This window comes from Trichoplusia ni, chromosome 12, assembly GCF_003590095.1.
Source record: "Trichoplusia ni isolate ovarian cell line Hi5 chromosome 12, tn1, whole genome shotgun sequence".
NCBI lineage: Eukaryota > Metazoa > Arthropoda > Insecta > Lepidoptera > Noctuidae > Trichoplusia > Trichoplusia ni.
This window is the reverse complement of record NC_039489.1, coordinates 8,433,905-8,460,965: the sequence shown is the minus strand read 5'-3', so window position 1 is coordinate 8,460,965 and position 27,061 is coordinate 8,433,905.

Here is a 27,061-nt window from a genome sequence, read left to right as displayed (position 1 = left end):
AATGTGAAAACGAGACGCAGCTACATGCATTGAATAGCACTATCTCACTCAGACACTACCTTGCTAGAAGAGTTAAACGAACACAGCTCGTCACATCCACAAAAACTACACCGTCTATTAGACTTAACGGAACCAGTTTGAAGCGGATTGGACCGGATTCATCCGGTGTTTGCGAAACCGGTAATTACCGCTTCAGTTTACGTGAATGCTTTAACGTCGTGCGGTTTGTTCAGCGGTCGTTTACAAGTATCGCTATCCTTCAAACCTAATTAGGCAACGATTTTTAGCTGGTAATGGTATGTTTGATGTACATTGCGGTTTTTTATTCTGAATCAATTGAATACGTTAAGTTTTACGCGCAGTGTATTTTGCTACGTTATTGCAGTCTTAATGCAACACAGGTATAATAATAATATAATTAATGAAAGAGAATGAAAGTTTCACCTTTGAAAGGACCTACTAACATACTGATCAAATAATTAAGATAGTACCTACCTTATAATTGTAGAGTTAAAGTTTAGATTTGTAAACAAGTAATATCATACCCAGTTTTCATTCGACTCAAAAGTAGGAAGATAGTTGACCTTTGCTACACTGAACCCGCACAGAAAAAGTCCACCATTTTGTTACCAACCAAATCTCGCTGACACATTCATCAACTGTCAAATAACACGTCCGACCCACTGTTTGTCACTTTATTACATTGTCGAACATTACCCAGCGAAAGTCAACAGTACAAACTTTACTGGCCTACCATGTCATCACAATAAATGAACCAGCTAACTTCAATAGGACTTTGTTAAGCAACCATTGCGTACTACGAACGATATGTTATCTTTGGTATACATTGAAACACGCAATGGAATGTGAAGAGCTGTCATTTTAAATTAGCAGGGATGTTTTGTGGTGAGGTGTCGGAACCAACGCAATGCTGACACAGCACCGCACTGACGACCTTCCATGATATATTACAATACAGCAAATATTACGGACGCCCAAACAAACAGTGTGACCTCGTGATAACTGTCTCAAAGAAGTTTTTATTTAATTTACACTCCACGCATTAACAGACCCGAATAAATAGAAAACTTTCTGTTTTCTCCTATATCAAAGAAAGCGGCTTTAAGCAAAACGCTTGTATTAATTTTACCTGAACTTTGGCGAACTTTCTTAACGCCTGGCTTTCTTCATTAGGGAACTTCGTAAAATGTTAGTTTTCATTGTTTAAATATAATTCATTCGGATGATTAACATTTTGTATCACTTTATTTATTTTGCGAATGTGATGTTAGCTTGGCTTCGGTTATTATTTTAATGAGGCACGGAACAATGTTGTATCAGAATATACTTTCGAGTTTACATTGTTAAAACTGACGGTAGTTTTAAGCCACATCCTGCTTGTACCTTTGAAGTCATTTGCATACTTTTTATTTTGGAATGGTTTTTTGATTTTACGCACCATTAAAATTCATGCATCTATTTACTCGAGACCGCTTGTAAACATTGGATATGTAAAATTCCATTACCATTGCATAAGGAGGTTTCACAAAAAAAAAGTATTCCAAACACAATTTAAATAAACACAGTTTTTTTTTTCATTTATATAGTATGGCTATATTCAAAGCGTTAGATTTATTAGAAGTACCCGAAGATCTGATCTAGATAAACCGTAATGAAATCTATTGATTATTTTTACGTTTTACCGTACATTTATTTTTTGGGATTTTTAGGGGTTGTCTGTCTGACAACAAGTTGTATCTCACAAACCGTTATGGCACACCATGCCCCTACTTCAGCAAATGATAAAATTGGACATCGAAGTTAAATAACGTTTGGTACGGTTGTAAATTTGGTGGGTGACCAATTTACTTTTTTAAGCCCACCATTCGGGACCCACTAAAGGTTCGAGCCCGGCTCGCGCTTGACCGATTTTTTAATTTTACTTTGAAAGGCAAATAACTGAAAAAATATTTTCAAATCGTACGAGCTCCAGAAACGAAATTTGACAGGTGAACAAAGGTGAATGCCCACCGACCATAAACACTTCGGAACGATGAACACATACAGAAATACCGATCAGTTAGAAATTGTTGGTTACTCAATAGTATACTCAATAGTTGCCATATTGGTCAAAAAATACTCAAATACATTAATCACATATATTTGGTCCCTGTCACTTTATTAGTGGAGACAATCAAACTAGGCCAACATAATTATTCATTAGGCCGTAACTACTAACGTATAATGACGCTCCAGTGATTACACGTTATCATTTTACATATTTTTACATTAAACAGATTTTGTTTTGTCATTTTGAATAACACGTTAATTAAGCGGCCATGTTTTGTGATACTGGTCCTTTGAACACACTTTAAACTATGTATTTTTTAACAAAATTTTTTATTCTTCCTCCAAATTATGAATTGTAAAATGTAGCATTCAAAAATTATTGATGATTATATGCAATGATAGGTTTATATTTGATGTGTACTATTAGAGTAAAGTTATTTGTTTTAACTGTTATATTTAATTAAATAAATAAAGATTTCGGTTATGTAACGCTAAATACGCCATTTTTTTTTATTATTTTCATATGGAGAAGTCATTTTAAAAAACAATATTATTATCATCATGTCTAACTAAAGTACTGCGGCTGGTACTCCGCCTGGACTATCACTCTGTTGGTCTGTTAAAAAAATTATAGCCTAAAACATCACATGAAAATAGGATTTACGCCCAAAAGGGGTTATGTTCAATATTTTTTGTAATTTAGAGTAATAAAATGATATTATCAAAGATTGAAGACCGAATAATGATTCAGTACCATATATCGATCGAGTTGCACGATTGGGGTAGTGCCGTTTACCTGAGTCCTTACTCGATTTCAATTCGATTGAAACAGAACCTGATTCTATCAGTAGTAACCCTACAGCACGTGTAATAATAAACAATCGCATCCCATCATACGAGACAAGGGTCTCTATTATACACGAAACAATATTACATGTTAAAGTACTACATATTTGTGTTGCTGAATCAGTAAACACTCCCTCAAGTATTTAGAAGGGCTTTTGGCCTAGATCTATACATCGCTTCGCGAACACAACACAACCTTTTGAAGAGGACATACACGGTCATGCCGTGATGAAAAATGAGTTTATCAAACCGATTTTCAACTGAAATATAAAATTTAGTAACTTCAATTGTTATCTCTGCTCCCAATATACACTTCTCCTATTTTCATATAATCGTAAAGGAATTTCGGAAACCACATAAGAAAGTACGCCATACCCTCGCAATCCGTAAGTGCACATACCTTTAGAGTTAAATCTATTCTGGAACAGATTGAACTGATAATTTAATTATGACAAAAAGTGAATTCATCGTCGGGTTCGACCTGAAACATAACAGAAATCAATATATATTAACGTTGCATATTTCTATGTCATTCTTGACATAATTCGTTTGGAGCGCCGCCAAACAAGTGCTATCGTGAATGCCTCTCCCCACAGTAAACGACAAACTTCGTGAATTGTCAAACAGTCGTCATTGTTCTAGAATTGCGACGGAACGAGTCCTTAATTGTGAATTTCGCCTTCACTTCGTCCTTTCACGTTAAAATTGTTCGAGCCACGACCATTTTGTTAATGAAAAATGTTTTTTGAACTTCTAAAAGTGAGATAAAGTCCGCGATAATTTCTAGTTTTACATATTCAAGGGATCATCCCATTCATTAGGCGTTTTAATTGTAGTTCGTCCGAGAGACTGGTGAGTGAAGACTTTAAAATTAGGAGCCTTGCAACTTCGTAATATTGTTGAGAATAATACGGTTTTTGTTGAACTTTACTCTGACACTTGACGTTCTGTTACAAGCAAATGAAATATAACTTTGTTTGGAATAATAAATAAGGTGAAAGTCAAGGAAATAAGTAATTTTAAATGATTTAAAAAAAATTATGTGACCGGCAGACTGAAATACATACTTATTTTTGTTGTAAATAACATGTTTTAACTTCATAATTTGTGAGACTTGAAGAAAGCCTCAGATTTTCTCATTTCATACCTTCATTTTTCAACTCTATAAAAAACAAAACATTTTACTCTCGTCTCGATCTTTGTTTCATTAATTCGGTATTTGGTGATAGAAGAAATACAAAAAAAGAGTGACAAATAAGTTCTCAATCTTAACTGAAACGACGAAGACACGCTATAATTTTATCAATCGACCCAGTAAACTTCTCCCTGACTGATTTGTGAATCTAATCCATCCGCGGCACCAACCGAATGCATACAAAAAAAAACCAAATCATTCCAGCCGCTTCCGAGAAGTTTAGTGACATACAAAGTAGTATAATTTTTCATAAAAAAAATTCTTTAATAAAATCTACTTTAATAACATTTGACCCTTTAAATCAAAACAAACCATAATTAACTCAACAACTTGACTCCAATTAATCCCATCATTGTTAAAACCGTTACTCCAGTCATTTCCCTCTGAAGAACGTTATGAACAAGCATCAAATATTTTAATGCCGCGAGATTTATCTTGCTTAAAATTTAATTTAATGCTTTAGCTCGGCTTATAGCTTACAATAGCACACAGGACTTGCTTTCGGTGTGTTTATCCGTTTGGTTAACATTCGTGAGCTGTGGAGCTTCGCAATAATTGTATTTTCGAGTGGGTTATGTAAACAGTCTCTCGTGGTGTAACTGAATGTGTGGATAGTTTTAATTAACATTTTTTTAATTCATAAATAATTATAATTTATGTCACGGTGAATATGGGATTCTAAGTCGATAAGTTTTAAAGTAACTTAAGTATTTGTAGACACCATTGCCAAACTGGCAGTCTTTTAAATTAATTAAGATCTTAAGAAGCCTTTTTATGTATTATATTGGAAGATAGGGTATTGCAACTAAATAAAAAGAGGTGATAGACCACTTTTGAAACTCAAGCGGTTTTAATTGTTTTTATTAACACACATACACTTTCATTTCATTAATAATAAATATTTGAGTTGAAGTTAACTCCATGATGATAAAAAAACTCCGTACTTTAAGTGAAAGTTAGTTAATACCTTCATTGTTCAAATAAAGATTCAGATAATGAAAGAGTGAATGTTTTCTTACCGAAGGACCCTCATTATCACAACAACTAATTTAGCACTATCTCCAGTTGAAAAATATATTCTAATCAAGAAGTTATGTACTAGATGATACAGTGTGCAGCAAAAGTAACAAATGTAGGAAGAATCATAACCGCTAAAGCTTTCGCTTATGAACATGAAACCTTTACAAAAGATCTCACATAAATTGCAGTGTCCGAGATGAGAGAATCAGCAGTCTCGTTAATGACAATGTATTCGATACTATGACGAATTTTGTATATTTTGAAACATAAAATGAAATTAACATAAATTTAGAACACGTATTTGGATGTATGATCTTATGACGTAATAGATTCTATGAAAAAGCTCATCTTAAAAAAAACAGGACTAGTGAGTTTAACAAGGAAAGTGGACGACAATTTGTCATCTTGCATAAATCAACATAATTATTTGTGTTATTTTCTTCAAATCCCCACTTTTTGGATTAGCTGTGTATTTTTTAGCATCCCCCTTTATTTTCTTTCTTGGAATAGCTTGACCACATGTGGCAAAACATGTCTCAGAACCATATAGCTGGAAAATCTACTTTTAGATAACAAATCGCATCCAAATCGGTTTACACTAAAGTACCTAAGACACACACAACGCACGTCGCATTGAGTCAGGGGTCAAAAAAATTGTCTACCACATCTAAAGTACTTACAATCCAAACCAATCTTTTAAACATTTAAAAAGAGCATTGAATCCAACGACAGTTCCCAAAGTATTCTCTACGTATAGAACCGGACTTACAATTTGTCTTGCAATACAGCCTTTACTGCAACCAACTGGAATGCACAAGTTGGCTACAAAAAGAATCGTTCGCCACCCCAACTGAAAACTTTTTTATATATAAAATGCTTAATTTACAAATCTGTAGAGTAAAGTTGCATTCCGTTGTTGATGTATAAGGTTGACTGGGAAATGAGTATGTAAAGTGTACTTATCATTCATGCCTTTATTTTTTAAATTTTAATTCTTCCTCCCCTATTATTTTATGTTTCGTAACTTACTGGTAACGGAATTCTATGACTAAAGTTCCGCTGTCCGTCCGTCCGTCCATACGACCAGGCTGTCATGAACCGTAATAGCCAGATAGTTGAAACGTTGCGGGAAAACGGTACGGTTAAATGTAATGTGGTATAATAGATATTTTTTATGTTTGTTCTTTTTACCGTATTTTACGGAATCTCGAGACCGAATCAAACTTAACCAGTTTTCTTAATCCTAAAAAATCATACATTCGGTATTTAATTTTTCTGTGTGTGTTCCTTACCGTTTGCCAGAATTGTCTTGGAAAAAATAAAAAAGTACAAACAACTATAGAGGACAGCCATTGGATCTCTGTCAAGGTCTAACTGTCTTTTTCCTAAATAGAAACATACTTCCATATTAAACTGAATGTATATAAAAGAACACAAAATATACCAAACATACTCCACAAGAACTTCAGAACACAGCGCCATCCAACATATCCGTACGAAAACTCATCCCTAGACAAAAATTCCACGAGTTATCTAAATCACTTCTGTTCAGAACTACAAATACTTTAGTCTCCTCTCAAATGGATTGACCCGCATCGAATACTCTAAACTGAAAGTTTGGAAATAAATTTATTGTACGTCCAGACTACAGTAAGAACTGCACTCGTATTATAAACTCTAGTACTCTACTCTTTGTACTGAGTAAGCGAGATGGCGCGCTACGCTGTGACAGTGCTGTCTCGCTCTTTATATGGTAAACGTTGCGGTTTGATGATTTTTGGTAGAGGCTGGATTTAGACTGCAGACCATTTGTTTCGAAAACTTTTACCAAAAATATTTGATTACAAATTCGGTAAACGGTTAAATTCAATTGATTTTGATATCTGAGATTTTTGGGATAGAGATTTTGTTCGTTGGTTTGAAATACTGTCGTCTTATTATGCAGTTGACATAATATTTTGTGAATTTACTTATAAAATTGTCTGCGCTTCTTATTTTAGCAAGAATTTTTCAAAAGTCTGAAGATTTAGTTTTTTTATCAGTATAAAAATTTATCTACAAAACTATACAAACGAAAACAATATTCTATTAGTTTAAAGATAAGTGAAAAAATATTTCAACATTAGACTATACTTTTTCAAGTATCGTAATCGTAAAACTGAAAATAGAAATTCATCAAAAGAAAATCCACATAAAATGTGTTATCAGGATGATAACGGACCTCTGATTTCATTTCGCAATATTAAGTGGCCTGGTTTTATTGGTCATAAAACTATCTTTTGAATACGTCGCCTATATTTTATGGACTCAAGAAACAAATGTCTGGCTATATCTAGATTGGTAGGAGAATATTGTTTTTGTAGTACAAAGAAATACTGAAAACAATAATTTACTATTCTTCTTCTTATCAGAATAATCTTGATAATTTTATAATATAACTAGCTGACCCAGCAAACGTTATTTTGCCTAATAAATTATTTCTAGTTGTATTTAAAATAAAAAAACAAAATATTTTTTTTTGTTTGAGCAACCCTTAACACTTAGGGGTATGAAAAATAGATGTTGTCCGATTCTCAGACCTACCGAATATGTAACAAAATTTCATCAGAATCGGTCGAGCCTTGTCTGGGAAGTTCAATCACGTACACCGTGACACGATAATTTTAAATAGATTAAAGATTTTTTTAAGATTCTACCTTATGAAGTTAAATCAAATATCTTGAAAAAAATACTAAGTACAACGAGCAATCTTCTCTGTTCAAGACATTTCTCTGTTTAAATAATATACAACATATAAAGAAGTATTTTATCGTTAATTACGTATACAGAAATGGCCTCGTAAAATTTTATATTTTTTACAAAAAGTCATCTATCCCAAAAACCAAACTTACAGCATACAAAAATAAAGATTGTAATCCAGAAACTAACAAAACTCACTCAAAAACAACTTCAAATTTAATTCACGATTTAAACGAAAATAACATCCGACATTCAAAATAATATAAAAGTAAATGTGACGGTGAAAGTGGCAATTTAAGAATACTTGAACCATTCCCACTTAATTAGGGAATAAACAAAATTATTTCACGAATTGAGATGCTAACCGGAATAATTGTTCTTTTACGTTAATTTTAGGCTTTGTAGGAATATTCCGCCTTAGTTATTTGAGATGGAATGGGAGGGATGAGTAACTGTATAACTGTCTTGTTAAGAATATTTTTAGTGCTTTGTATTGTATATTAGATGGCAATGTTGAGTTCAGAGAACTTGAAATGTATTTGTCAAAATATGTTAAATAATCCTTTCTTGGAAATAAGAAAAAAAGGAATTTGGCTTTTACATACATACGGATAGGCGTATTCATAACCTTATCTATACCCTATACTAATAAATAAAGCTGAAGAGTTTGTTTGTTTGTTTGAACGCGCTAATCTCAGGAACTACTGGTCCAAATTGAACAATTTTTGTGTTGAATAGACCATTCATCAAGGAAGGCTTTAGGCTATAAATCATTACGCTGCGACTAATAGGAGCGAAGATACAATGGAAAATGTGAAAAAAAACAGGTTAAATCATAACTTATATCTTCTACCCACGGGGACGAAGTCGCGGGCAACAGCTAGTTGTTTAAGATGATTCCTTACATCATTTTAATTTTAAGAATCTTTTCGGAAAGTAAAAAACACTGTTTATGTAACTAACATGTACTACTTAGCAGAGAAAACTCGTGTTTCTATTTTTGAAAACAAAAAAAATACCTACTAAATATACAATATTTACAAAAGCGAATCTCCCAAATATTTCTTGCAAACTGAATTACATATTTCGAATGTATTTACTAAAAGTTATTTCATTTTGAATGCTACCTGAAAAAGACATAAAGAGCAACGTAGATTATAACTCAGAAAAATGAGACGTCGCTGAAATTTACTGAAGTTTTAACTGCATTGCGAGTTCTTTTCTTAATATTTTGTGCCGGTGTATTTGTAAAATGATTTATTTCGAGATACATTTTGTTTAAAGTACGAATAATACTTGGAGATTAAACTCAAAATATTCGGTAGGGAAGCTATAGTTTACTGTAAAATTCAAATAGTTATAAATTTTAATACTTCAAAATTTTATCCAACGTTTGACAGTAAATATTATTCTTTGTATTATTTGTGACTGAGTATAAAAAGTAAAAATATTTTTAGTCCGTCATACTGACAATTGAAAAAATAAAAGATACATTTTTTCTCTTTGTCTGATCAAAAAAAATACATACAAACTGCTCTAAAGCTTCGTAGAGGGGGCTTGTGATGTAACGAACTTCGCAAAATTAAAACGTGAAGAAGTGACGTAACGCATAAGTACGTATTTATTATTCATTTGACACACACACTGAAGACTCCTGTAACACAGGCTTTAAGCCTAGCACAGGCGTCAGGGCTACATTTATGCTGAACTGCATTTTTATGTCAATAAATACTTTTATTAACTAAATGAAGAACTGTGGTTCTCTAGTGGTTATAAAGACTGTGTGTCTTTGTGCATGTGATTTGAAAGGACGCGTAATCCACTGTGACACAAGGATTAAAACCTTAAAGGTATCGTTTTTTAATAAAGAAAAAGTCTTATTAAGTCGGATTTTTAATATAATTTACAAATACAATGTATCACGTCACACCAATAAATCATGCGAAAATTACTCGACAATTAAGTCGGTCGCGACAAAACCACTTGGCAGTGTGTTAAATAAAAAAGTAACGTTGAAATGCAAATGTAACTGCGTCACAGCCCATAATGGTGTAAATAAGTATGGAATATGCATCTTGGTCTGGCAAAGACGGTAAACTTTATGCGACTGGCATATTTATAGCCGAAATGCATGTTTGATGTACGTTCATTTTGGGGGCACCGGACCTAAATGATAAAAATGGAATCCTATTACTAAGGTTGTTTGTCCGTCTGTTATGAAACACGATAGCTTTATTTTTTAATGGTTGTCGCTGGGTGAAAACACTGTTCTTCAAGACGCGAAAAAATAATTAACTCCTTCTTAAAAACAGTCAACAGTTGAAATTGTCAGAGGTTCAATCAATTCATTCAGCATTACCAAGTTGCGTCACAACACTCGGTCCACTGAGGTCAACCGGTTATAAATTAGATGGATGATCATTTTTTGGGAAGTTATATTTTCTCAGCCTGTGACCAAATAAAAATTCAGGTAAATTTGACATGATTTTATCCAGGATGTTTTTTTGCGCTACTGGAACAATCGCTGCTTAGATCACACTATGTATGCTTTTAAAGATGACAATAGCCTCTTTAAGTCATTGAAATAACTCGCCATGTGACATCCAAATAATTTTAAAGAAAGATTGACAAATACAAATGATACCTAGAACAAAAAAAGAAACCTAGAAAAAACACTCCATCTGGCACAACCTATACAAACTTCTTCATTACCTTACGTAATCCCCAAAGAACTGACTCCTAACTGATTTCCCGTAACAGCGCAATCGAAGAAGATTATTCGCTAAAGACTGCAAATCCACATATCATACTGAGAGATCTTGAGGAGCGCCATTTGTACGCACGTAGTACTCCCCCTTAAATAAAGTAAGTAAAATGTTTGTGACGTTACAAAGCCTCTCTGAAGTTACCACTGAGAAAGAAAATGGTCAGAAGTTTGAATTGTTTAGGTGTTGCGTTTTATTAGCATGACTTTCTTAAAATACCTCGTAGTATCTAATATATAAAATTCCCGTGTCACGATGTAAGTTACCGTACTCCTCCGAAACGACTTTACCGATTTTTACCAAATTTTATATGCGTATTCAGTAGGTCTGAGAATCGACTAACATCTATTTTTCATAACCCCTAGGTGATAAAGGTTGCTCACACTAAAAAAAAAATATTTATTTTTATGGCGAAATTGTTTTTATTAATTTTATAATGTGGCATTAAAAATACGTACAACTAGAAAAAAAAAATATTCGGCAAAACAACGTTTGCTGGGTCAGCTAGTATGATATATAAAAGAAATGAGGTATGTTAAAAAAAAATATGTCAATAAGAAAAATGGTATGAAAGACGCTGTCTGTTTAATTTGTAGTACTTGAAAGGTTCTCTCACACTCAAATATTATTGTTAAAATGATATGATAAATGCATTGAAAAATGATTAAGTAAAAGTGTCACTTATACAAGTATGACAATGGAAAAATAGAACGTAGACATAAAAATAAGTTACTGCATAACTTACTTTTATGTCTAAGTCTCTATGGATTTGAGATTTTCGGCGCTTCTCGTAGTCACGAATACTTGGTCATTCGTCTTGCTCTGTTTTTTCTCAACAAGACATTAAGTATTTACGTTTCAGATCTTGGTATTATACCTGTTTTGAAAACCGGACCAGATCAGGTGTTTTTCTTTGCAACCCCTTATGACCGCACTGGGAAAAAGCCTAGAAATTCTTGCCTTATAACCGCTGCAAAGAAATGTGTGCGATTCTTCTGTTTCTTATCTTCGAAATGCCCTTACACCCAGTGCCCTACGGTAACTGGTTCGGTACTAGTGACAAATGAGGGATTTGACGGTGTTACGGTTTTGTCGGCTCTCTCCACGAGTATTTATTGTGTGCGTTGTTCTTTATAAGTTATTCGGAGGGCAATACTTGTATTAGTAAAGAGGTGTGCTTTGGTGTCTAGGGTTGAACAGGTCGCGCTTTTGCGAAGTGAAATAGTTTGGTTATTTTTATAGGGATGTTTTTAGTGGTAGAAAAGAAAGTAAAACTAATGAGCAAAGAGTAGTATTCCTGTATCTAGTCTAGTTTTGTAGTTAGTCTTAGTCTTGTCTACTAGAATTATAGGAATGTCTTTCTCTCCATTTTAGAAGAAATGAGGATATAAGGAAGGAAATCCAAAAAAAACTCTGTAATGGACGTGAGTAGAAATTTTTAGTGCATTTTTAATCAACTATTTTAATTTTGTTCTCTTCCAAAATGTAAGCAATGAAAAGTAGATCTATATGAATTATTTCGTCACGGTTTATTACTACCTTTCTCTAGGCGAATGTAAGGGTTTAATCTACATTAATATTGTAATCGTTCTCTGTAGTTTATCTCATGCGAACAACTGTGTTGGTATATCATAAAATTTAACAATAATACCTAAAATGGACTAAAGTTTACAATTTGCAGTAACATGTACACATAAAGAAAATAAAATAATCATGTTCTCATCAAACTGGGTTTGTTTTACTTTTCACGCGGGACATTATTTACAGGATGTTTGTGTGATGTCCTCCAATAATTACGTCATCAAATAATATCAAAACACATAATTTAAAAGTTGGCTCGACCAATTTTAACTTTATTATAAACAAACAAACTTCGTAACTGTTTTGTTCACTTTATCGAACAACAAACAACATTAACGTAAACAAATTTGGTCTTTGTATGCTGTTCGGTGTACAAATATCTATACAGCTATTAATTTTTGCATTTTATATTTTGGCGGCCCATTTATTTAACGACCCCAGAAAAAAATCGTCAAGTGAGAATCAGATACGCAAATCTGCGAGTCCCAAACAAACAGGCTATCGAAATACACATTATCAATAAAAATGGTCACCCATCAAAAGTATGACCGCATCTAACGTTGCGTTGCGTTGCGTTAACGTGCCTTAGCGGTAATCCCTATTACTGAGGATCCGCTGTCTCTCCGCTTGTCATGAGACAATATTTCATGATTCGTGATAGCTAGACAGTTAAAATTTTCTCAGTAAAAGTTTTTCTACGGGGCCATAATAAAAAAAAATGGTTAATGGTTGATGGGTCACCATTTATTGAGAATTATAATGTACATTTCCATAGACCATCTTTCACTTTCACTTTCACTTTCACTACTTAATCCTCAGTGTTCATGCTGTGTTTGAATTGTTTTTTATAAGAGAGAAAATTCTAACAAAATCTAGTAATACTGAAAACTAATAAATAAGACCTACAAAAACTTCTAAATCAAGTCAGAAAGCCGGCCTTGAATTTTACTACCAACACTTGTTTTATATTATTACGATTTTTTATATTCCTGGTAGCCCTAAGCCCTTCAGATATTACATCTGCTCAGAAATCCTTCACTATATTTCCTATCGACCGACAACTGTTCAGCAAATAGAATAAAACATCGCAATTTCCTTGGGACCGTGCGTGGTTCCGTACTTCCTATTTCCTACCGACTCATACCTTGGCAACCCTAATTTGCACTCGACACGCCACTTCTTCAGGACGTTTTAAATTTTATTCTTTACGACATAAGGTTTGTTTTTTATTTTGTCGACCGCAAAATTATGTTGGTAAGACTACACATGCCAGTTTCTAAATAAATAAGAACAATATTGCAACTAGGTAGTCTATGTCTCCGATGTTTTTCTATTTCATTACCTTGTTTCATACTTGAGGTAAGTTTGTGCCTGCAGTGTTTTGTTCTGATGTCGTTGGCGGACGATTGGCAATTGTTACGGGTAGTGTTTCTGATTTTGCTGCAAGGAAAATCTTGGCTATATTTTTAATTTTCTTCCCATTTTTCAATTATGTGTAATACGTTCGGTTTTAGTATTTTTGCCAATCGTAAGCTAACTTTTATTAGGTGCTGATAGTTTAAATCGGTTCTTTTTCATCCAAGTGTACCTGAAAAAGAGACTGTTTTTCAAGTGGATTTCTGGTCTTTAAAAAATCACAGAATTTATTTCAGCTTAAGTTACGAGGATGTATCTTTCGCCATCAATAGTGAGAACTAAGAGTGTTACTGGGTAAATTAGGATTCTATGCATAAACGATGCCGATGTTATGACGATCAATGATTTTTAAACGATAGCTTACAATCTGGTTATCTTTCGCTATATACTGTCCCAAGGTCAAAATATGTGATAGTTTAGTAATTTTTATTTTGACAAAACACTGTCTTATCTGTGAACGTAATTCGAATTAAAAACTCCTTCCTCCTGTCTACTTCAAAGCATTGTAATTTCGACTTCCCCAACTTTGTTTAAAGCTACCTACACATTACTCACAGCCAGAAATAGTTGAATAGTTGAAAATTCTTACATTCCGCTTCGCTTTGGGATTATTTCGACCAGAAAACGCGGTTAGATAGTGCCCACGTTAGAGCCACGATATTTTATCCTTTTAAGGACGGTTCCTGGGTTGGTCATCGACAAATGGGCTGAGGTATGTTTAGGATTCATTGAAGGGCTAAGAAAAAATATAATGTGTGTTCTTATTTGAATTGAGTTACAATTTTCCGTGTGAGACTGCTTCAATTCTAACCCTCTTGACAAGTGATATTTCCATAATTGCTAGCGCCAAAAACCAAAATTCAGTTAAATTTGAGCTACCATTAGATCACACGCTGTCTCTTTTACTGTAATAATAAAGTACCGACAGAATTAATAGACATAATGAGAGCGTCTTAAAATTAAGTCTCTACATTCAGCATAACCTGATTTAACATTTGCCCTTTAACATGAAAGTACAAATCATCTCTAAAATATAATAACAAACTGCAACCAAAAACCCAAATAGTAGAATTCTTCAACATTTCAATAAAAAGAACACTATACACCATAAAACTGATGCTAACAAGCTTCCCAGTAGTAAAGTCAATACTTTTGCTCTCGGATCGCCGGCAGGGTTAATAAATGCATTACGGGCTGACTAATTGATTGTCGCGGGTGCAGACCGATCTTCTTGCGTAGTGCTGCGGTCCCGTCGCTCTTCCATTGCACGGTAGGGTTAGCACTGGGACCTATTTCTTTTTTTATATATTTTTTTATTTTCATGTTTTGAAATTCGTTTTGCGATATTCGTAGTCTGACAACCAGTCATATTTTCGCATACTGCGTTGTTTTACAATGTTGTGATGAGCTCTTTAAAAAGCCACTTCAAGCAGCTCAGAGTTTGTTTCGACATTTTTTTTTCAAGGTCTTCAGCCTTCTCCAAAACTAATACATGTAATTTCTTCCATAAATGCAGCAATGGTTTTCGAAGTAATTTATGGAATGCTGATAGTAAGCTAATGAAGATAAGTAGGCATCACCCCATCTAAAATAAAGTATTTGAGTGAATCCGCTAAAACCGGAGGAGCCCCACAAAGTTTCCAAAAGCCGTCGATGATTTTATTTTTCTGATCACTTTTATTCTTACCAGTATAAAAAATATTTGCAATAACACAAATCCTTAAAAAAATCCAATAGGATAGAAAAAAAATCCATCTCTAAAACCGGGCACAATAGCATCAAAAAGACTAGCCATAGATATACTTGTCAAGAATATTACTTGGTTGCGACAACCCCTCACGTATCACTTAGCCCCGTCATTTTACAGACATGGAAACATAAACACATACAATACTCACACAAATAATATAAGACATCGCCGTCTATCAGTCTTGAAAGCCAATCAATCACAATGATTTAGTTGGAGACGCATCATTGAGACGTCTGGCTCAGCGTTGCTTCTGTGTGTGTGTGTGTCCAAGACGTCATCAATCATTTGATACGTTTTGTTAGTGTGTGTGAGGTACGAGTGGATGTTAGGCGTTTGATGTTTGGTGTTTGGTGTATTCAATTGGGATATCGCTTTTGTGTGTTTGTTTCAGTGTTTTTATCAAACTTTAAATTAAGTATTCAAAAGTTTGTCAGGTCGGTCGATTTGAAATATGTATTTAACGAGAAACGACCATCTGGATCTCAAAATAGGTCAAAAAGTGGTAGAACGAATTAAATTTTAATTAAAAAAAAGGCACTCCCACCCTAATCTCAACCCCGACCCTTGTTGCTTACCAAAATACCTCAACCATGAGCAGTTTTTTTTTCAAAACGCTTTTCATTAAACAAACCAGTTCTTTGAAAAGTAAAGACTCGTGAAACATTAAATTTTGAAGCGAACATTCTGTCATACAGGGTGTATTTTCTTGGCACGATGCACTTACATGGTGTTTGCTTTGTTCTCTCACAATTATGTTATGCTATTGACGTTCGTTAAATTATTTCGTTCTTTATTGGTTTCTTAAAAGACTGATGACGCACTCACTCTTATAATTGAAAGTAAAATTGTACCTTGTGGAGTACCTGTACTTACTACCGACATAAAATGATTAGGATTTAATAAGAAAAAGAAACTTAGAATAAATACAATAATCTCTGCAATTAGTAGAATACTAAAATCTTATAGAGTTACTAAGTTTCCTTAAGTTAACTACATGCCTACCTATAAGGATTTTTTTTTGGTTTCTCGGGTGGAACACTAATGACTTCTACCCAGGTTGAGGGCCCTGCCTACTTAAGAAAACACCTCATAATATTATGTAATAAAATTAACTCCTAAAACATATTTTCCATATTAAGTTCAGTACTCCATTAATATTCAAACTTCTAAAACTAAAACAAAACAACAGCGAACTCGCAACCAACACCCCGGGATCCCTAAAAGGGAAAAAAAATAATATTAAAATGCGTGGGCCGTCTTCCACTAACAAGTTTCAAACAAAAAGCTGCGCGATAAAAATATATTTTTTACCAGTGGCAGCCCTGTAGAACTACACTTCATGCATATTGAGAGGGGCGTAACAACCTCGCTTCGTTCGTCAATTAAGTGGATTGTAATTGCCGACTTTCGACCATTGCATTTCACCTCCACCAACTATTTTGTGTCGCTAAGCAGAACTCTAATTGTTGGCCAACAATGCTTTGTTTACTGGTTTATTTATTTGTATACAAGGGTCTATATTTCTGGTTTTAAATTGGAAAATGTTTGCCTGAGTTAGGTTTCTACTGTATGTATTCTGAAAGCAATTTCCCGAAGCGCTAAATGACGTTTTAGAAACTTTTTGAGATATTTTCGCGATACCCAAGTTCTAGAGCATTGAAAGTTTAGGCTAGTTTTTAGCTATTTTGAGAACACTGACATTTATTTTAGTGTGATGCTTGATTATTTTGGGTATTAGGCAATCTGATCCAAATGAAAGCTTAAGATAAAGTGAAAATATTTTTACGCGCAAAAAAAATGAAATCTAATTAATATCTAATGGAAGAACATAAGTAAGTAAAAGGTTCAATCAATAATAATACTAACAACATCTCAAGACAAAACGAAACTCACTATCTTAATGAAAGCCTACGCATAAAATATTCACGTGCAATTCCCGAATAAATAGAAAAGGATAATTAATTCGTTGGTAAATCCGTCAGTGGAGGTAAGGTAGGGAAAGGACAGGCCGATGTTTATCACTTGACTATGGCCCTTAATTGCGTCCCTTTAGATAGTAATCACCTGGGAAATAAAACAGTAGTGGAGGCAGCTGGAATAATTGGAGTTAGAGTTATTTATGGACTTAAAGAAGTAGACGGGTATAAAATTGTATTGTTTCATTTGTTTGAATTGTTTAAGGAAGACACCCGTTGTATTTCGAGTAAAAGTATCAAAGATATACTTTGACGTAAATTGACACCGTGACAATATCAAAAATGCAAGCGAAATCTTTGTATTGGATTGAAGCTGAAAACAAAAACAAACATTTCCTCACGAGACAAAAACTTCACAAAACTTCTCACTTAACTTAATTCATCTATAACGGACATCCCAAAACTCAGTAGCGACATCTATCACCGTACAAAGAAACTAGCACTATTACCTCCGTGTATTTCACACAAAGAGAAATCCATTCAGTAATAATTCAAGGGAACTACATATCTCGAGAACCGTCGGAAATAGAATATTAAAGTGGGTTACTCATGCATCTTGGATTGCTTCAAGCTATTCTCCTCATGAGTTGGCCTTTTGCGGACTCCTTTTGTCGTTTTTTATGTTGACATGTTCTTTGGAATCTAGATTCGGACTTCAATCTCGAAGGACTTTATGGTCAGGGTTTTATGGACTTGATAAAATTTCGACACAAGAATTCTAACATAAAAATTTTGTAATAACGGTTCGGTAAGCGACTATCTTGTAAACATATTACAAACATAAAAACTTTTGAAAAATTTACATATGAATCGATCAAAATCAGCCATCTACATAGACCATGCCAATGGAGATTTATTTAGAAAAGTACATAATATCTCAAACGTACAACCAGAGTATACAATGTCAGAACAATCGCAATTACTGATCCAACAAATCCAAACAATGTTACACATCACTTCAATACTCCATATAACGACATCAGTGCACCCCAAGGCTGTACAACGCACTCCGCAGTACACATAACTAATGAGAAGTGCCCCGGTTAGGTTGGAGCCAACTGCAGAGAAATTCCAAAAGCTGAATGTAAAATGGCTTTACACGTCAGCTTCATTATTATTGTTTCATTACTTGTTGAGGCTGCGTGGTTTGGTGATAGCATGCCTGCACAAGACGAAATGGTGACGTTATTTGACGGTGAATTTGAGTTTGGGAAAATCTTTGGGTGTTGCATGGTAATGTTGAGACTAATTAGAATGATGAATTTAGCTGTACGTGGAATATTATTGTGGAAGCTTTGCTTGTCTTCGTAGAATTAAAATCTCTGCATTGTCACGGTTGGAAACAATTTTGCACCATTTTTGTGAATTTATGTTTTTGTTATATTTATAAAAAAAAAAAGTTTTCTGTTTGAATTTTAAAAACTTAAACATTTATCCGTAAAGATCTTAATTATCCTCCGTAATTGTTGTGTTTCAAATCAAATCACTTGTTTAACATTCACAACCATTTAGCCGAAATCTACGGCTTCGATAGTAAATAATATTCGTTTCATAAAGTTAGTGTAGCCGCGGAATCGTCTCCATCGTTCACTTGGAACTGTTAGGTTCCAAGTGAGCCATTACCCGTTACACAAAGGCAACAAACAACGAGCTATGATGGTACTCTCGCTAGACATTCTAATTTATAAAGATGTGGCCACGAGTGGTGCTTGCAAGCGATAGTAAAATTGCCAAACTTGTTCAACTTTCAGACATTCTGTTCGCATCTAATGGGTGACATGTTTTGGGCATATATTTGAAATAATGAGTCTTTTTATACAATGTTATGTTATTGTTATTCCTTGTTATAGATTTCACTGTCTTTTTTATTTCTCATTTGACATTCGTATGACTAATGCTTATTTTTTGATATACATCCATTTATGTAAAAAATCGAGCTTTTTTTCAAAATATCCGTTTAAACTTCGCGTTTACTACTTGAATCTTATCTGTTCTTTAATTTTACCTCTACTTTCAATAGCAAACTTGTCATGGAGATACCTTCATTGTTTTTTTCCGAAAGAACATGTCCAATTAATCACGGTCAGCGTTAAGCTGCTAGAATCTCTTTCCTTTACAACAAATATGTTTTTTGTATCACAAGATCACCACGCCTTTTCTCAAAAACATTGCTAGCTTCTTCTTCTTCACCCAAAACGTTTTCTGCACTCTGACACTCCAAATCAGTATCCTCAAATTTAGCGGCCCCAAAATAACCAACATCGAGTACTTCGCTCGCGGCAATCATAACTTGATACAAGACTTTTGCTTCGCGTCTACCCCAGAGAATTCGCGAGGTACCGCTCGTTAATTAGATGATACGGTTAGACGCTCTTTGCACTTTTTGTATGCACCATATATGGGTTTGTTGTTTTTGTTCCATTTAATTCTTGTTTTAAATTAATTTCTGTGGTTGTATGTTGGTTGTTAGGTTGGATGCGGTGTCACTGAGACTACGCTTTGTATCGTTATCAAGTATAAAGAATAGTTCTTCAAAGGTACATTTTGTTAAGAAATTATTTTCGCCAACAAATAACCAAAATGCCCACCACCACGACAAAATATTGCCTTGCAGTTGTAAAAGCTAGACGTCTCAGGAAATCGAGTTGGGCGCAGTCTCGTTCTAACTATAGCCTAAGAGTTACGGGAAAAACTGACTATTACTTACACAACAGCATCTAATCTTAAAGTTACCAAAATTATGAGTTTCATCAGAGGAAAATGATTTAAGCATATCTTTGGGATGCAAACACTTTTTAGACTTAGATACTTTACAAACTCATAACTTAGTTACTAAATAAATAAGAACATAATCTTACTTCCAAATCCTTTTCAAAACCAACAACCTACGCAACAAAACTATAAATATTCAAAAGGTCCACAGCATAAATATAAACAGCTCAATAAGTGTTATTCTAGTCCGAAGTACAATGCTAAACGCGTCCCTTGTAAAACCTGTCATCCTGCATAAACCCTTCTTAAATCCACTGCAAAGGTTTAAATAGTTAAGCCGAGATTTCACAAAACATAATCAGTTACCCCAACTTTGCGAACTCGACCAATAAATAAATTATGTATTATTCTCTTCATTATTAAGGGCCGATTTCACGTACAAAGGCGGCCTAAAGTTGATTGGGATCAAGTTTTGTATCATACAAAACTTGATTGAAATGTCTAAGTCAAAGTGTCTGAATACAAAAAATCTTATTAGAAATTTGTGAATCACTGCTTGGCATAGGTCTTGCATAGGATCTTCCGGTTTTTTTTAATTCCAGAATCCCCCGCATAATTATTTCTCCATAATCTCGTCTTACATCCTACTCGACGGCTATTTCATAAAATAGCTATACTTCTATATATTCACCAAATCAGCCTATAGATATAGATTTTTGGATACAGGCCTCTTTTCATTTAGGGAAGATTTGAGCATCGCCACACACAACATATTCCAATATAAGGCAACCTGAAATCAGATTATTTCTTCTCTGTTTCTCTTCTTTAATTACCTGTTTTCTAAAAGCAAATTAAGGAAAATTCTTAAATCTTAAACTGATCACGATCACGCAATTGTGAAACCCACCCCAAGTGTCCCTACCCAAGTTGTTTAAATATTCGATTACAACTAATCCCTCGTTGCCTGGTGGGATTAAAGCCGTAGTACCCATACATTTTTGTTCCTTATAATGTCTTTACAAAGGACACGAGTTAACAAGCCCTCTTAATTCTGAAAAATAGTTTTTTAATCCCTTTGTTATACAAAATTAATGTACGTTTATTTGCTTTGAATTTTAATGTCGGAATTAAAGGACTAATTGTGCTGTGTCTATAAAGTTTTTATGTGTGAAAGACCAGTTGAAAATGTAAACAGGTTTGTGAAGCTAAACATGAGTTGCAAAGAGTAAAGAGATGTTTCGCTTTGTGTTTATTGACTCAATCTGATAAAAAGCGGGTGGACTTTTATTATGAACACGCTTAGGAACTTTCCTTAAGTTGAGAGGAGTATTATACACTTTTAGTGTTCGCACTAAAAACTGAGAGTTTATGGTATTAAGCATTAATGGTACACACAAATGCTTCTCAAGAATCGATCCCACAGAAAGTTGCGCGGGATATTAAGATTGCTCATTAGGAGTGAATTCAGATGGTAATGTATACCAAGGGTAAACCATGAAAGATAGATATAAAAGTGATGCCGCAGAAATGATGACGGCTGGGGCTGACTGAGTCTTGAGCGGAGACCGCGCATCGACAAATGTAGTAAAGGGCACCCTCTAGGCAGGAGGGGTGATGATATTTGTAAGGCAGATGGTAGGGATTGAAGAAGGAGAGCCAAAGATCGACAGCAGTGTCATAAGATAGGCCTATGTTCAGCAGTGGACTCAGGCGGGCTGTCGATGATGATAATGGAGAACATCAGTAAAAAAAAACCCCAAACCATTAATTTAAAATATTACCATTAAACACATTACGAACACCACATTCAAATAACTAAAAAAACAATAGCACATCATAAACCCATGCAAACAAATTTTAAAAACAAAACAAACTAGACAGAAATAAGGTCCAAACTCATTGAAATATGCTCCCGGGAATACTACTTGAAACTTTACAGGGTACGAAACACAACATTCAACACCAACTTCTATCAGAAGAAATAGAGCTATACACAACGATAGTGCTATCTCTTTCGCACTGACTCTGATCGCTTCAACACTTTATAATAAAGCCCCAGTTTTGACTTTTGCCTCGAACTGGACGCATATGCTTCAGTTGAAGTTTTGTCAGGAACTAGAGTAACTTTGAATTACTCCTGTGTTATAAAGCTAAGGGATTGCGTGTCATCGCCAGAATGAATGTGTAGTTTAGAAATCTGGATATTGTGTTTGTTTTGTACTGACGAAACGTTGTTTAATTATACCACACTTCAAAAGACATGTGTTTATGGAATCTGCTTTTTATCAATATTTTTTATTAATTTATTTATTTTTTTACTTCAGGAAATAATATTATCAAATAATTAAAAAACTTTCAAGTGCAAGTTGAATAAGGGCTCCGTACAAAAAGGCTAGAAACAAATTTGGAAAGACAATATTTTCCCCATAAATTTTATAAACATGCCAATCGTTGCTTGACCTTATTTCACAAATCGTCTTTGAATTTTAATTGAGCGTTAATGACTAAGCACACCATGGCAACTTTATTTTCACGAAGAAATATCTTGTAAAACCTCTATTTAACCCCTCCTTAAGTAAGAACAAACAAACATGTAATCAATCAAAAGATACCAAGCGTTTAGCCGATATACATACATATAAGAGGAACATTCTACCATATCACATAAATCATCCAAATTATTGCGCGATTCCAAACGATGATATTCACACATGCATATTTATGTTGGATGGCATTCATAATTGAGAACCACGATAAAACGTTCGGTTGCTCGCCCGCTCAACTTTCGCACGTTCGCGATCCGTGACTTTATCCTGTGATATACAATTGCTACTGATTGTTAAGAGTTGTTGGTTTTTTTTTTTATTCTAAGATATTTATATCATTCGCTTAATTCGTTGAATCAAAATAAAAAAAAAACAGCGTTTATCAAAATAATATTTATCATCAACTTACCGCACGTCTCAAAATGACACATGACAAGTCAAATCTTGAACATTTTAATGAGAATGAGAATGAGGTATAAACCGACTTCCTCCTTTTGAAATCGTTTGAAAACCTGCCTTCAATTTACATTTGCCAACAGTTGACAATACCTAACAATAAATAACAAATCACAATCGCAATTAGAAGGTACAACTAACAAGACAGCAACACGGATCGCAGTTGCAAGTTACACAAACAATTCACGCACCAAAAGTTTTTATTGAATTCATCAGACTTGAAGAAACTAGGTATAGCGCTTTCAGAGTTTAATTAATTTACCTTCTAGCACGTGAGATAAAGTTCATATTCAACTAAAATATTTTGAGGCATAAACTTGTACCTCTTCCGAAGCTACGAACTATTAATTCTAATTTAAAATTGAAGAATTTAATATAGGATATCGGAAATTGTAGGAGTTTTGCTGTTGAATACGGAATGGAAGTAGAAGATGCTTTTTTGTTTACACCATCGCATAAAGGTGATGCAGAATTCTCTTTCACGATTAAAAGTTGTCAAATTACGTTTGGGAATGGAAATTTGAAGAGGAACGTGATGTAAGTTCATCATGAATTGACGGATGGAGAATAAAAATGAAAAAACTTGGTATTAGATGGGAATAGAGAGCTGATTCTGAAGATTTTGATTGCAAACGGAAGCTGGGCTATTTAAAAACCTTTTTTTGTAATCCTATATGAACTACCTCTGCTCTCGACGTCTGAGTGTGACAGACTCCTAAAGGCTTAAACTACCGAGATCCGACAGAAACATTGTCGTAGACTACCGGGACAAGAACAAAATTCTGACCTGTCTTAACGACATACTAAATTCATAAAAAATACAATAGTTAAAAAATCTATTATAAAACACTAGCTGTTGTATAAACATCCATCCATACTTAAAATGTTCTCGTTTATAATCTTTAAAGTAAGATGCTGATCACTTGCCGGCGTATAATTAAAATTCAAACCATACAACAAGACCTCTTTACTAGCAAATGTACGTATTCTATTCTAAAACAAGTCTTCCAATACTCTCATAACCTTTCGTTCGTTGGCACTCTGACGCACGACGCGACGCCACTTAACACCAGCGACAAATATTAATAAGACGGAGACATGACATTAGGATTTTGATTAACCGCATTTTGCCTTGTTTTGCGCACGGTACTTATGCATACACGGTCTGTAGATCCAATGGAAGAGACGTTGTTATAAACGTATTAATATTTAATTATTTATACTTTATATTATGAAATATGGAAGAGCTCGTGGCCAAGCTGCACAAATTAGTGGATCAGGTTGAATTACGCCTGACACGGCTGGATTTTCTTTTCATCTAACCCACTGTGTCCCATTTTTGGGCAAAGCTCTCAGCCAAATTCTACCATGATTCACTGTTCTGGGCCTCGTGGAACTAGCCCGCGCGGTAAGCGTTTAGATCGTTTATCGGGACGTATATAGGCTGGTATTATTATACTTCTAAGACATGAAAATATGTACAAAGAGGGATTTAATGAATGAGGTAAGATCGTGAGGTTATGCAGAGAGAATTAGGTGCATTTTCAAGATGTCTATCTGTAACCGGTTATCAGTGACATCTAAGAATAAATAAAAAAGTTGTTTTCGACATCAAAAACACAATTTTAATAGTAAATGCAAGTAACAGCCCAAAAACACTGCCCTCCCTATTAATACAACATTAGGAATTCACAAAGGCTCTCATCTAGCTGTCAGGCCCTTCCATGCTCCATACATCAGCGTTCATATACGTAACACATACCAAGCCTCCCGACGTTCCTTATGAGAATATTAAGCACCCCAGACATATTTACAAGGAAATAAAAATTCTGTGTAGTCATCTTATTGTGAAGTAGGTGAGAATGAACAGACAGTTCATGGTATATGGCACGATGAGTTTAGCTAAGATCACTTCAAACAGTTCTTTGAATCTTGTACTGCGTGTCAGTCTGTCACCAGTGTTCATGAACCGTGATATCCAAACTTTTTTTACAAATGATGTATTTCTGTTGCCGCTTTAATAGTAAATACTGAAATGGAGGTTTTCGCGGTTTAACAACTATGGTTGCAGAATAAATTTGCTGTCATCCAATTTTCCTTTGCTTGTTACTATTTTCATGGTTTTTACCGCACTTGACTGGTTTTTCAGGTAAAGATCTAAGTCTTTTGTAATTTCTTAAAAACCTATGGCCTGTTTTTGTGCTCCGGTGGTTACTGGTCCTGACTGCTATACTGCTGGTGGGTTAGATTTCTCCCCAGGACAAATGATGTGTGATGACCACGATCATTTGCTCTGTGTCTGGATGTAACTTGTCGATATTATGTATGTATGTGTTTGGAAAATATATACATGGAATATTTATTTATGTTACCAAGATTCATCGGCTCCTTTAATCACCATCGAAAAGAAATCCAAGTGCCCTCTCTCGCTCAAAAAATCTCACATTGAACAAAAATCTAAAAAAAAAGTTCTATACATAACTTTTATCAGTCCCCAGTATTCGAAGTCTACTAAATCACATCGCATTAAGTGTAGACAGCACAAATCCGCCGGTTGACTTATTGAAATGACCTCAAGCAATCATCAATTTCAATAATAATATCTCATATGCATCGTTGCCCCAGAAAAGATTTATGGAGTACTTTGCAGTGTCGAAAGCTTTATAACTTAGATTTTAGTATGGTACTAAAATATGGTCGCTTTAAAGTGAATCGGAGACATTTGGTAGCGATTACCTTTATATCAGGAAAGTGAGAGAGTACTTAAGTTGAAACGAGCTAAATTTGCTGGTATTAGTTTTAAGTTTCAGGACTTTATTTTTTATTTAGATGTCCGTACCTAAAATGTAAAATGGAACTCTATTACTGATCCATAGACAGCGCTGTTCGTCGGTCTGTCAGAACGTCCGTCACCAGTCTGTATGTAAGGTACTGTGATAGTTAAAATTGTCTCCGATGGTGTTTTTTGAAGCGATGTCATTGTTTTTTTTTTTATTTAACATATTTTTTTTTGCTTTCAACGAAGTCTTACGAAGAACCTCTATTATACATTTATGTTCTCACGTTCTATATTTTTTTTTCGTAACCATAAATTAAACTCTATTTATACAATTTCTCGTGATTTATTATTTCTCCAAATATATCTTCTAACTTCATGGCATCTCCAACGCAATGCCCAAAAGGCCGACCATAACGTATTAAATATTGCGACATGGAAGAGAGATGCTGTTTTGCACCATGTTGCACTATTCCACGCTTACACAACCATGAAAATATTACTCTAAGACTTAGCTGACCCTCATTACATTTCTGAATTCCTAAATTCCTAATCGTACATTTCCACGTACAAGGCCCGCTCATTAACACAAATTAGTTAGGCATTAAATCAAATAAAGCCTCAGTAAGTCGCGTTGGCACTCGCCACAAACTAAGATATCCTATTTGCATGGCACTGCTAAAGCTGTTTATCTTTCGTGCTATTTTGAGACGCAAATGGTGGAATATCGTCTTAATAAAATTGAAATTGGGGAGGTTAGATGACTAATGAGCAATTTTAATTTGACGTGAAGTTGGGTCCCTTGAAATACCTTCTTGACTGTATGGACCACCATGCCAAACGATGTTTTGTGGGTTCGATCTGAGTCTGGACGTCTTCAGCATGTGACTTGTATGCTTCTGAAACCCCTCACGTCACTAGGATTAAGTTACTTAGGCCGCGAGTCGATTTAAAAATATGTAGGTATTAAAGGTTTTTATGACATTGCAGATGATATTTCGGCTTACTAACTCTTATTCATCGGAATCGCTTGACTAGTTGTGGACCCAAACGAAGACCTTTATCATGAGCTGAAGCGACTTGTACTTGACTTGATTGACTTGTTTTAATTGTGGTTTTCACATATAATTTATTTAAATAATAACCTAATGGTTATTGCTAGGTCATGAGCGTGATGTTAGATAATTAAACGTTAGATATTTTTTGTTTTAAC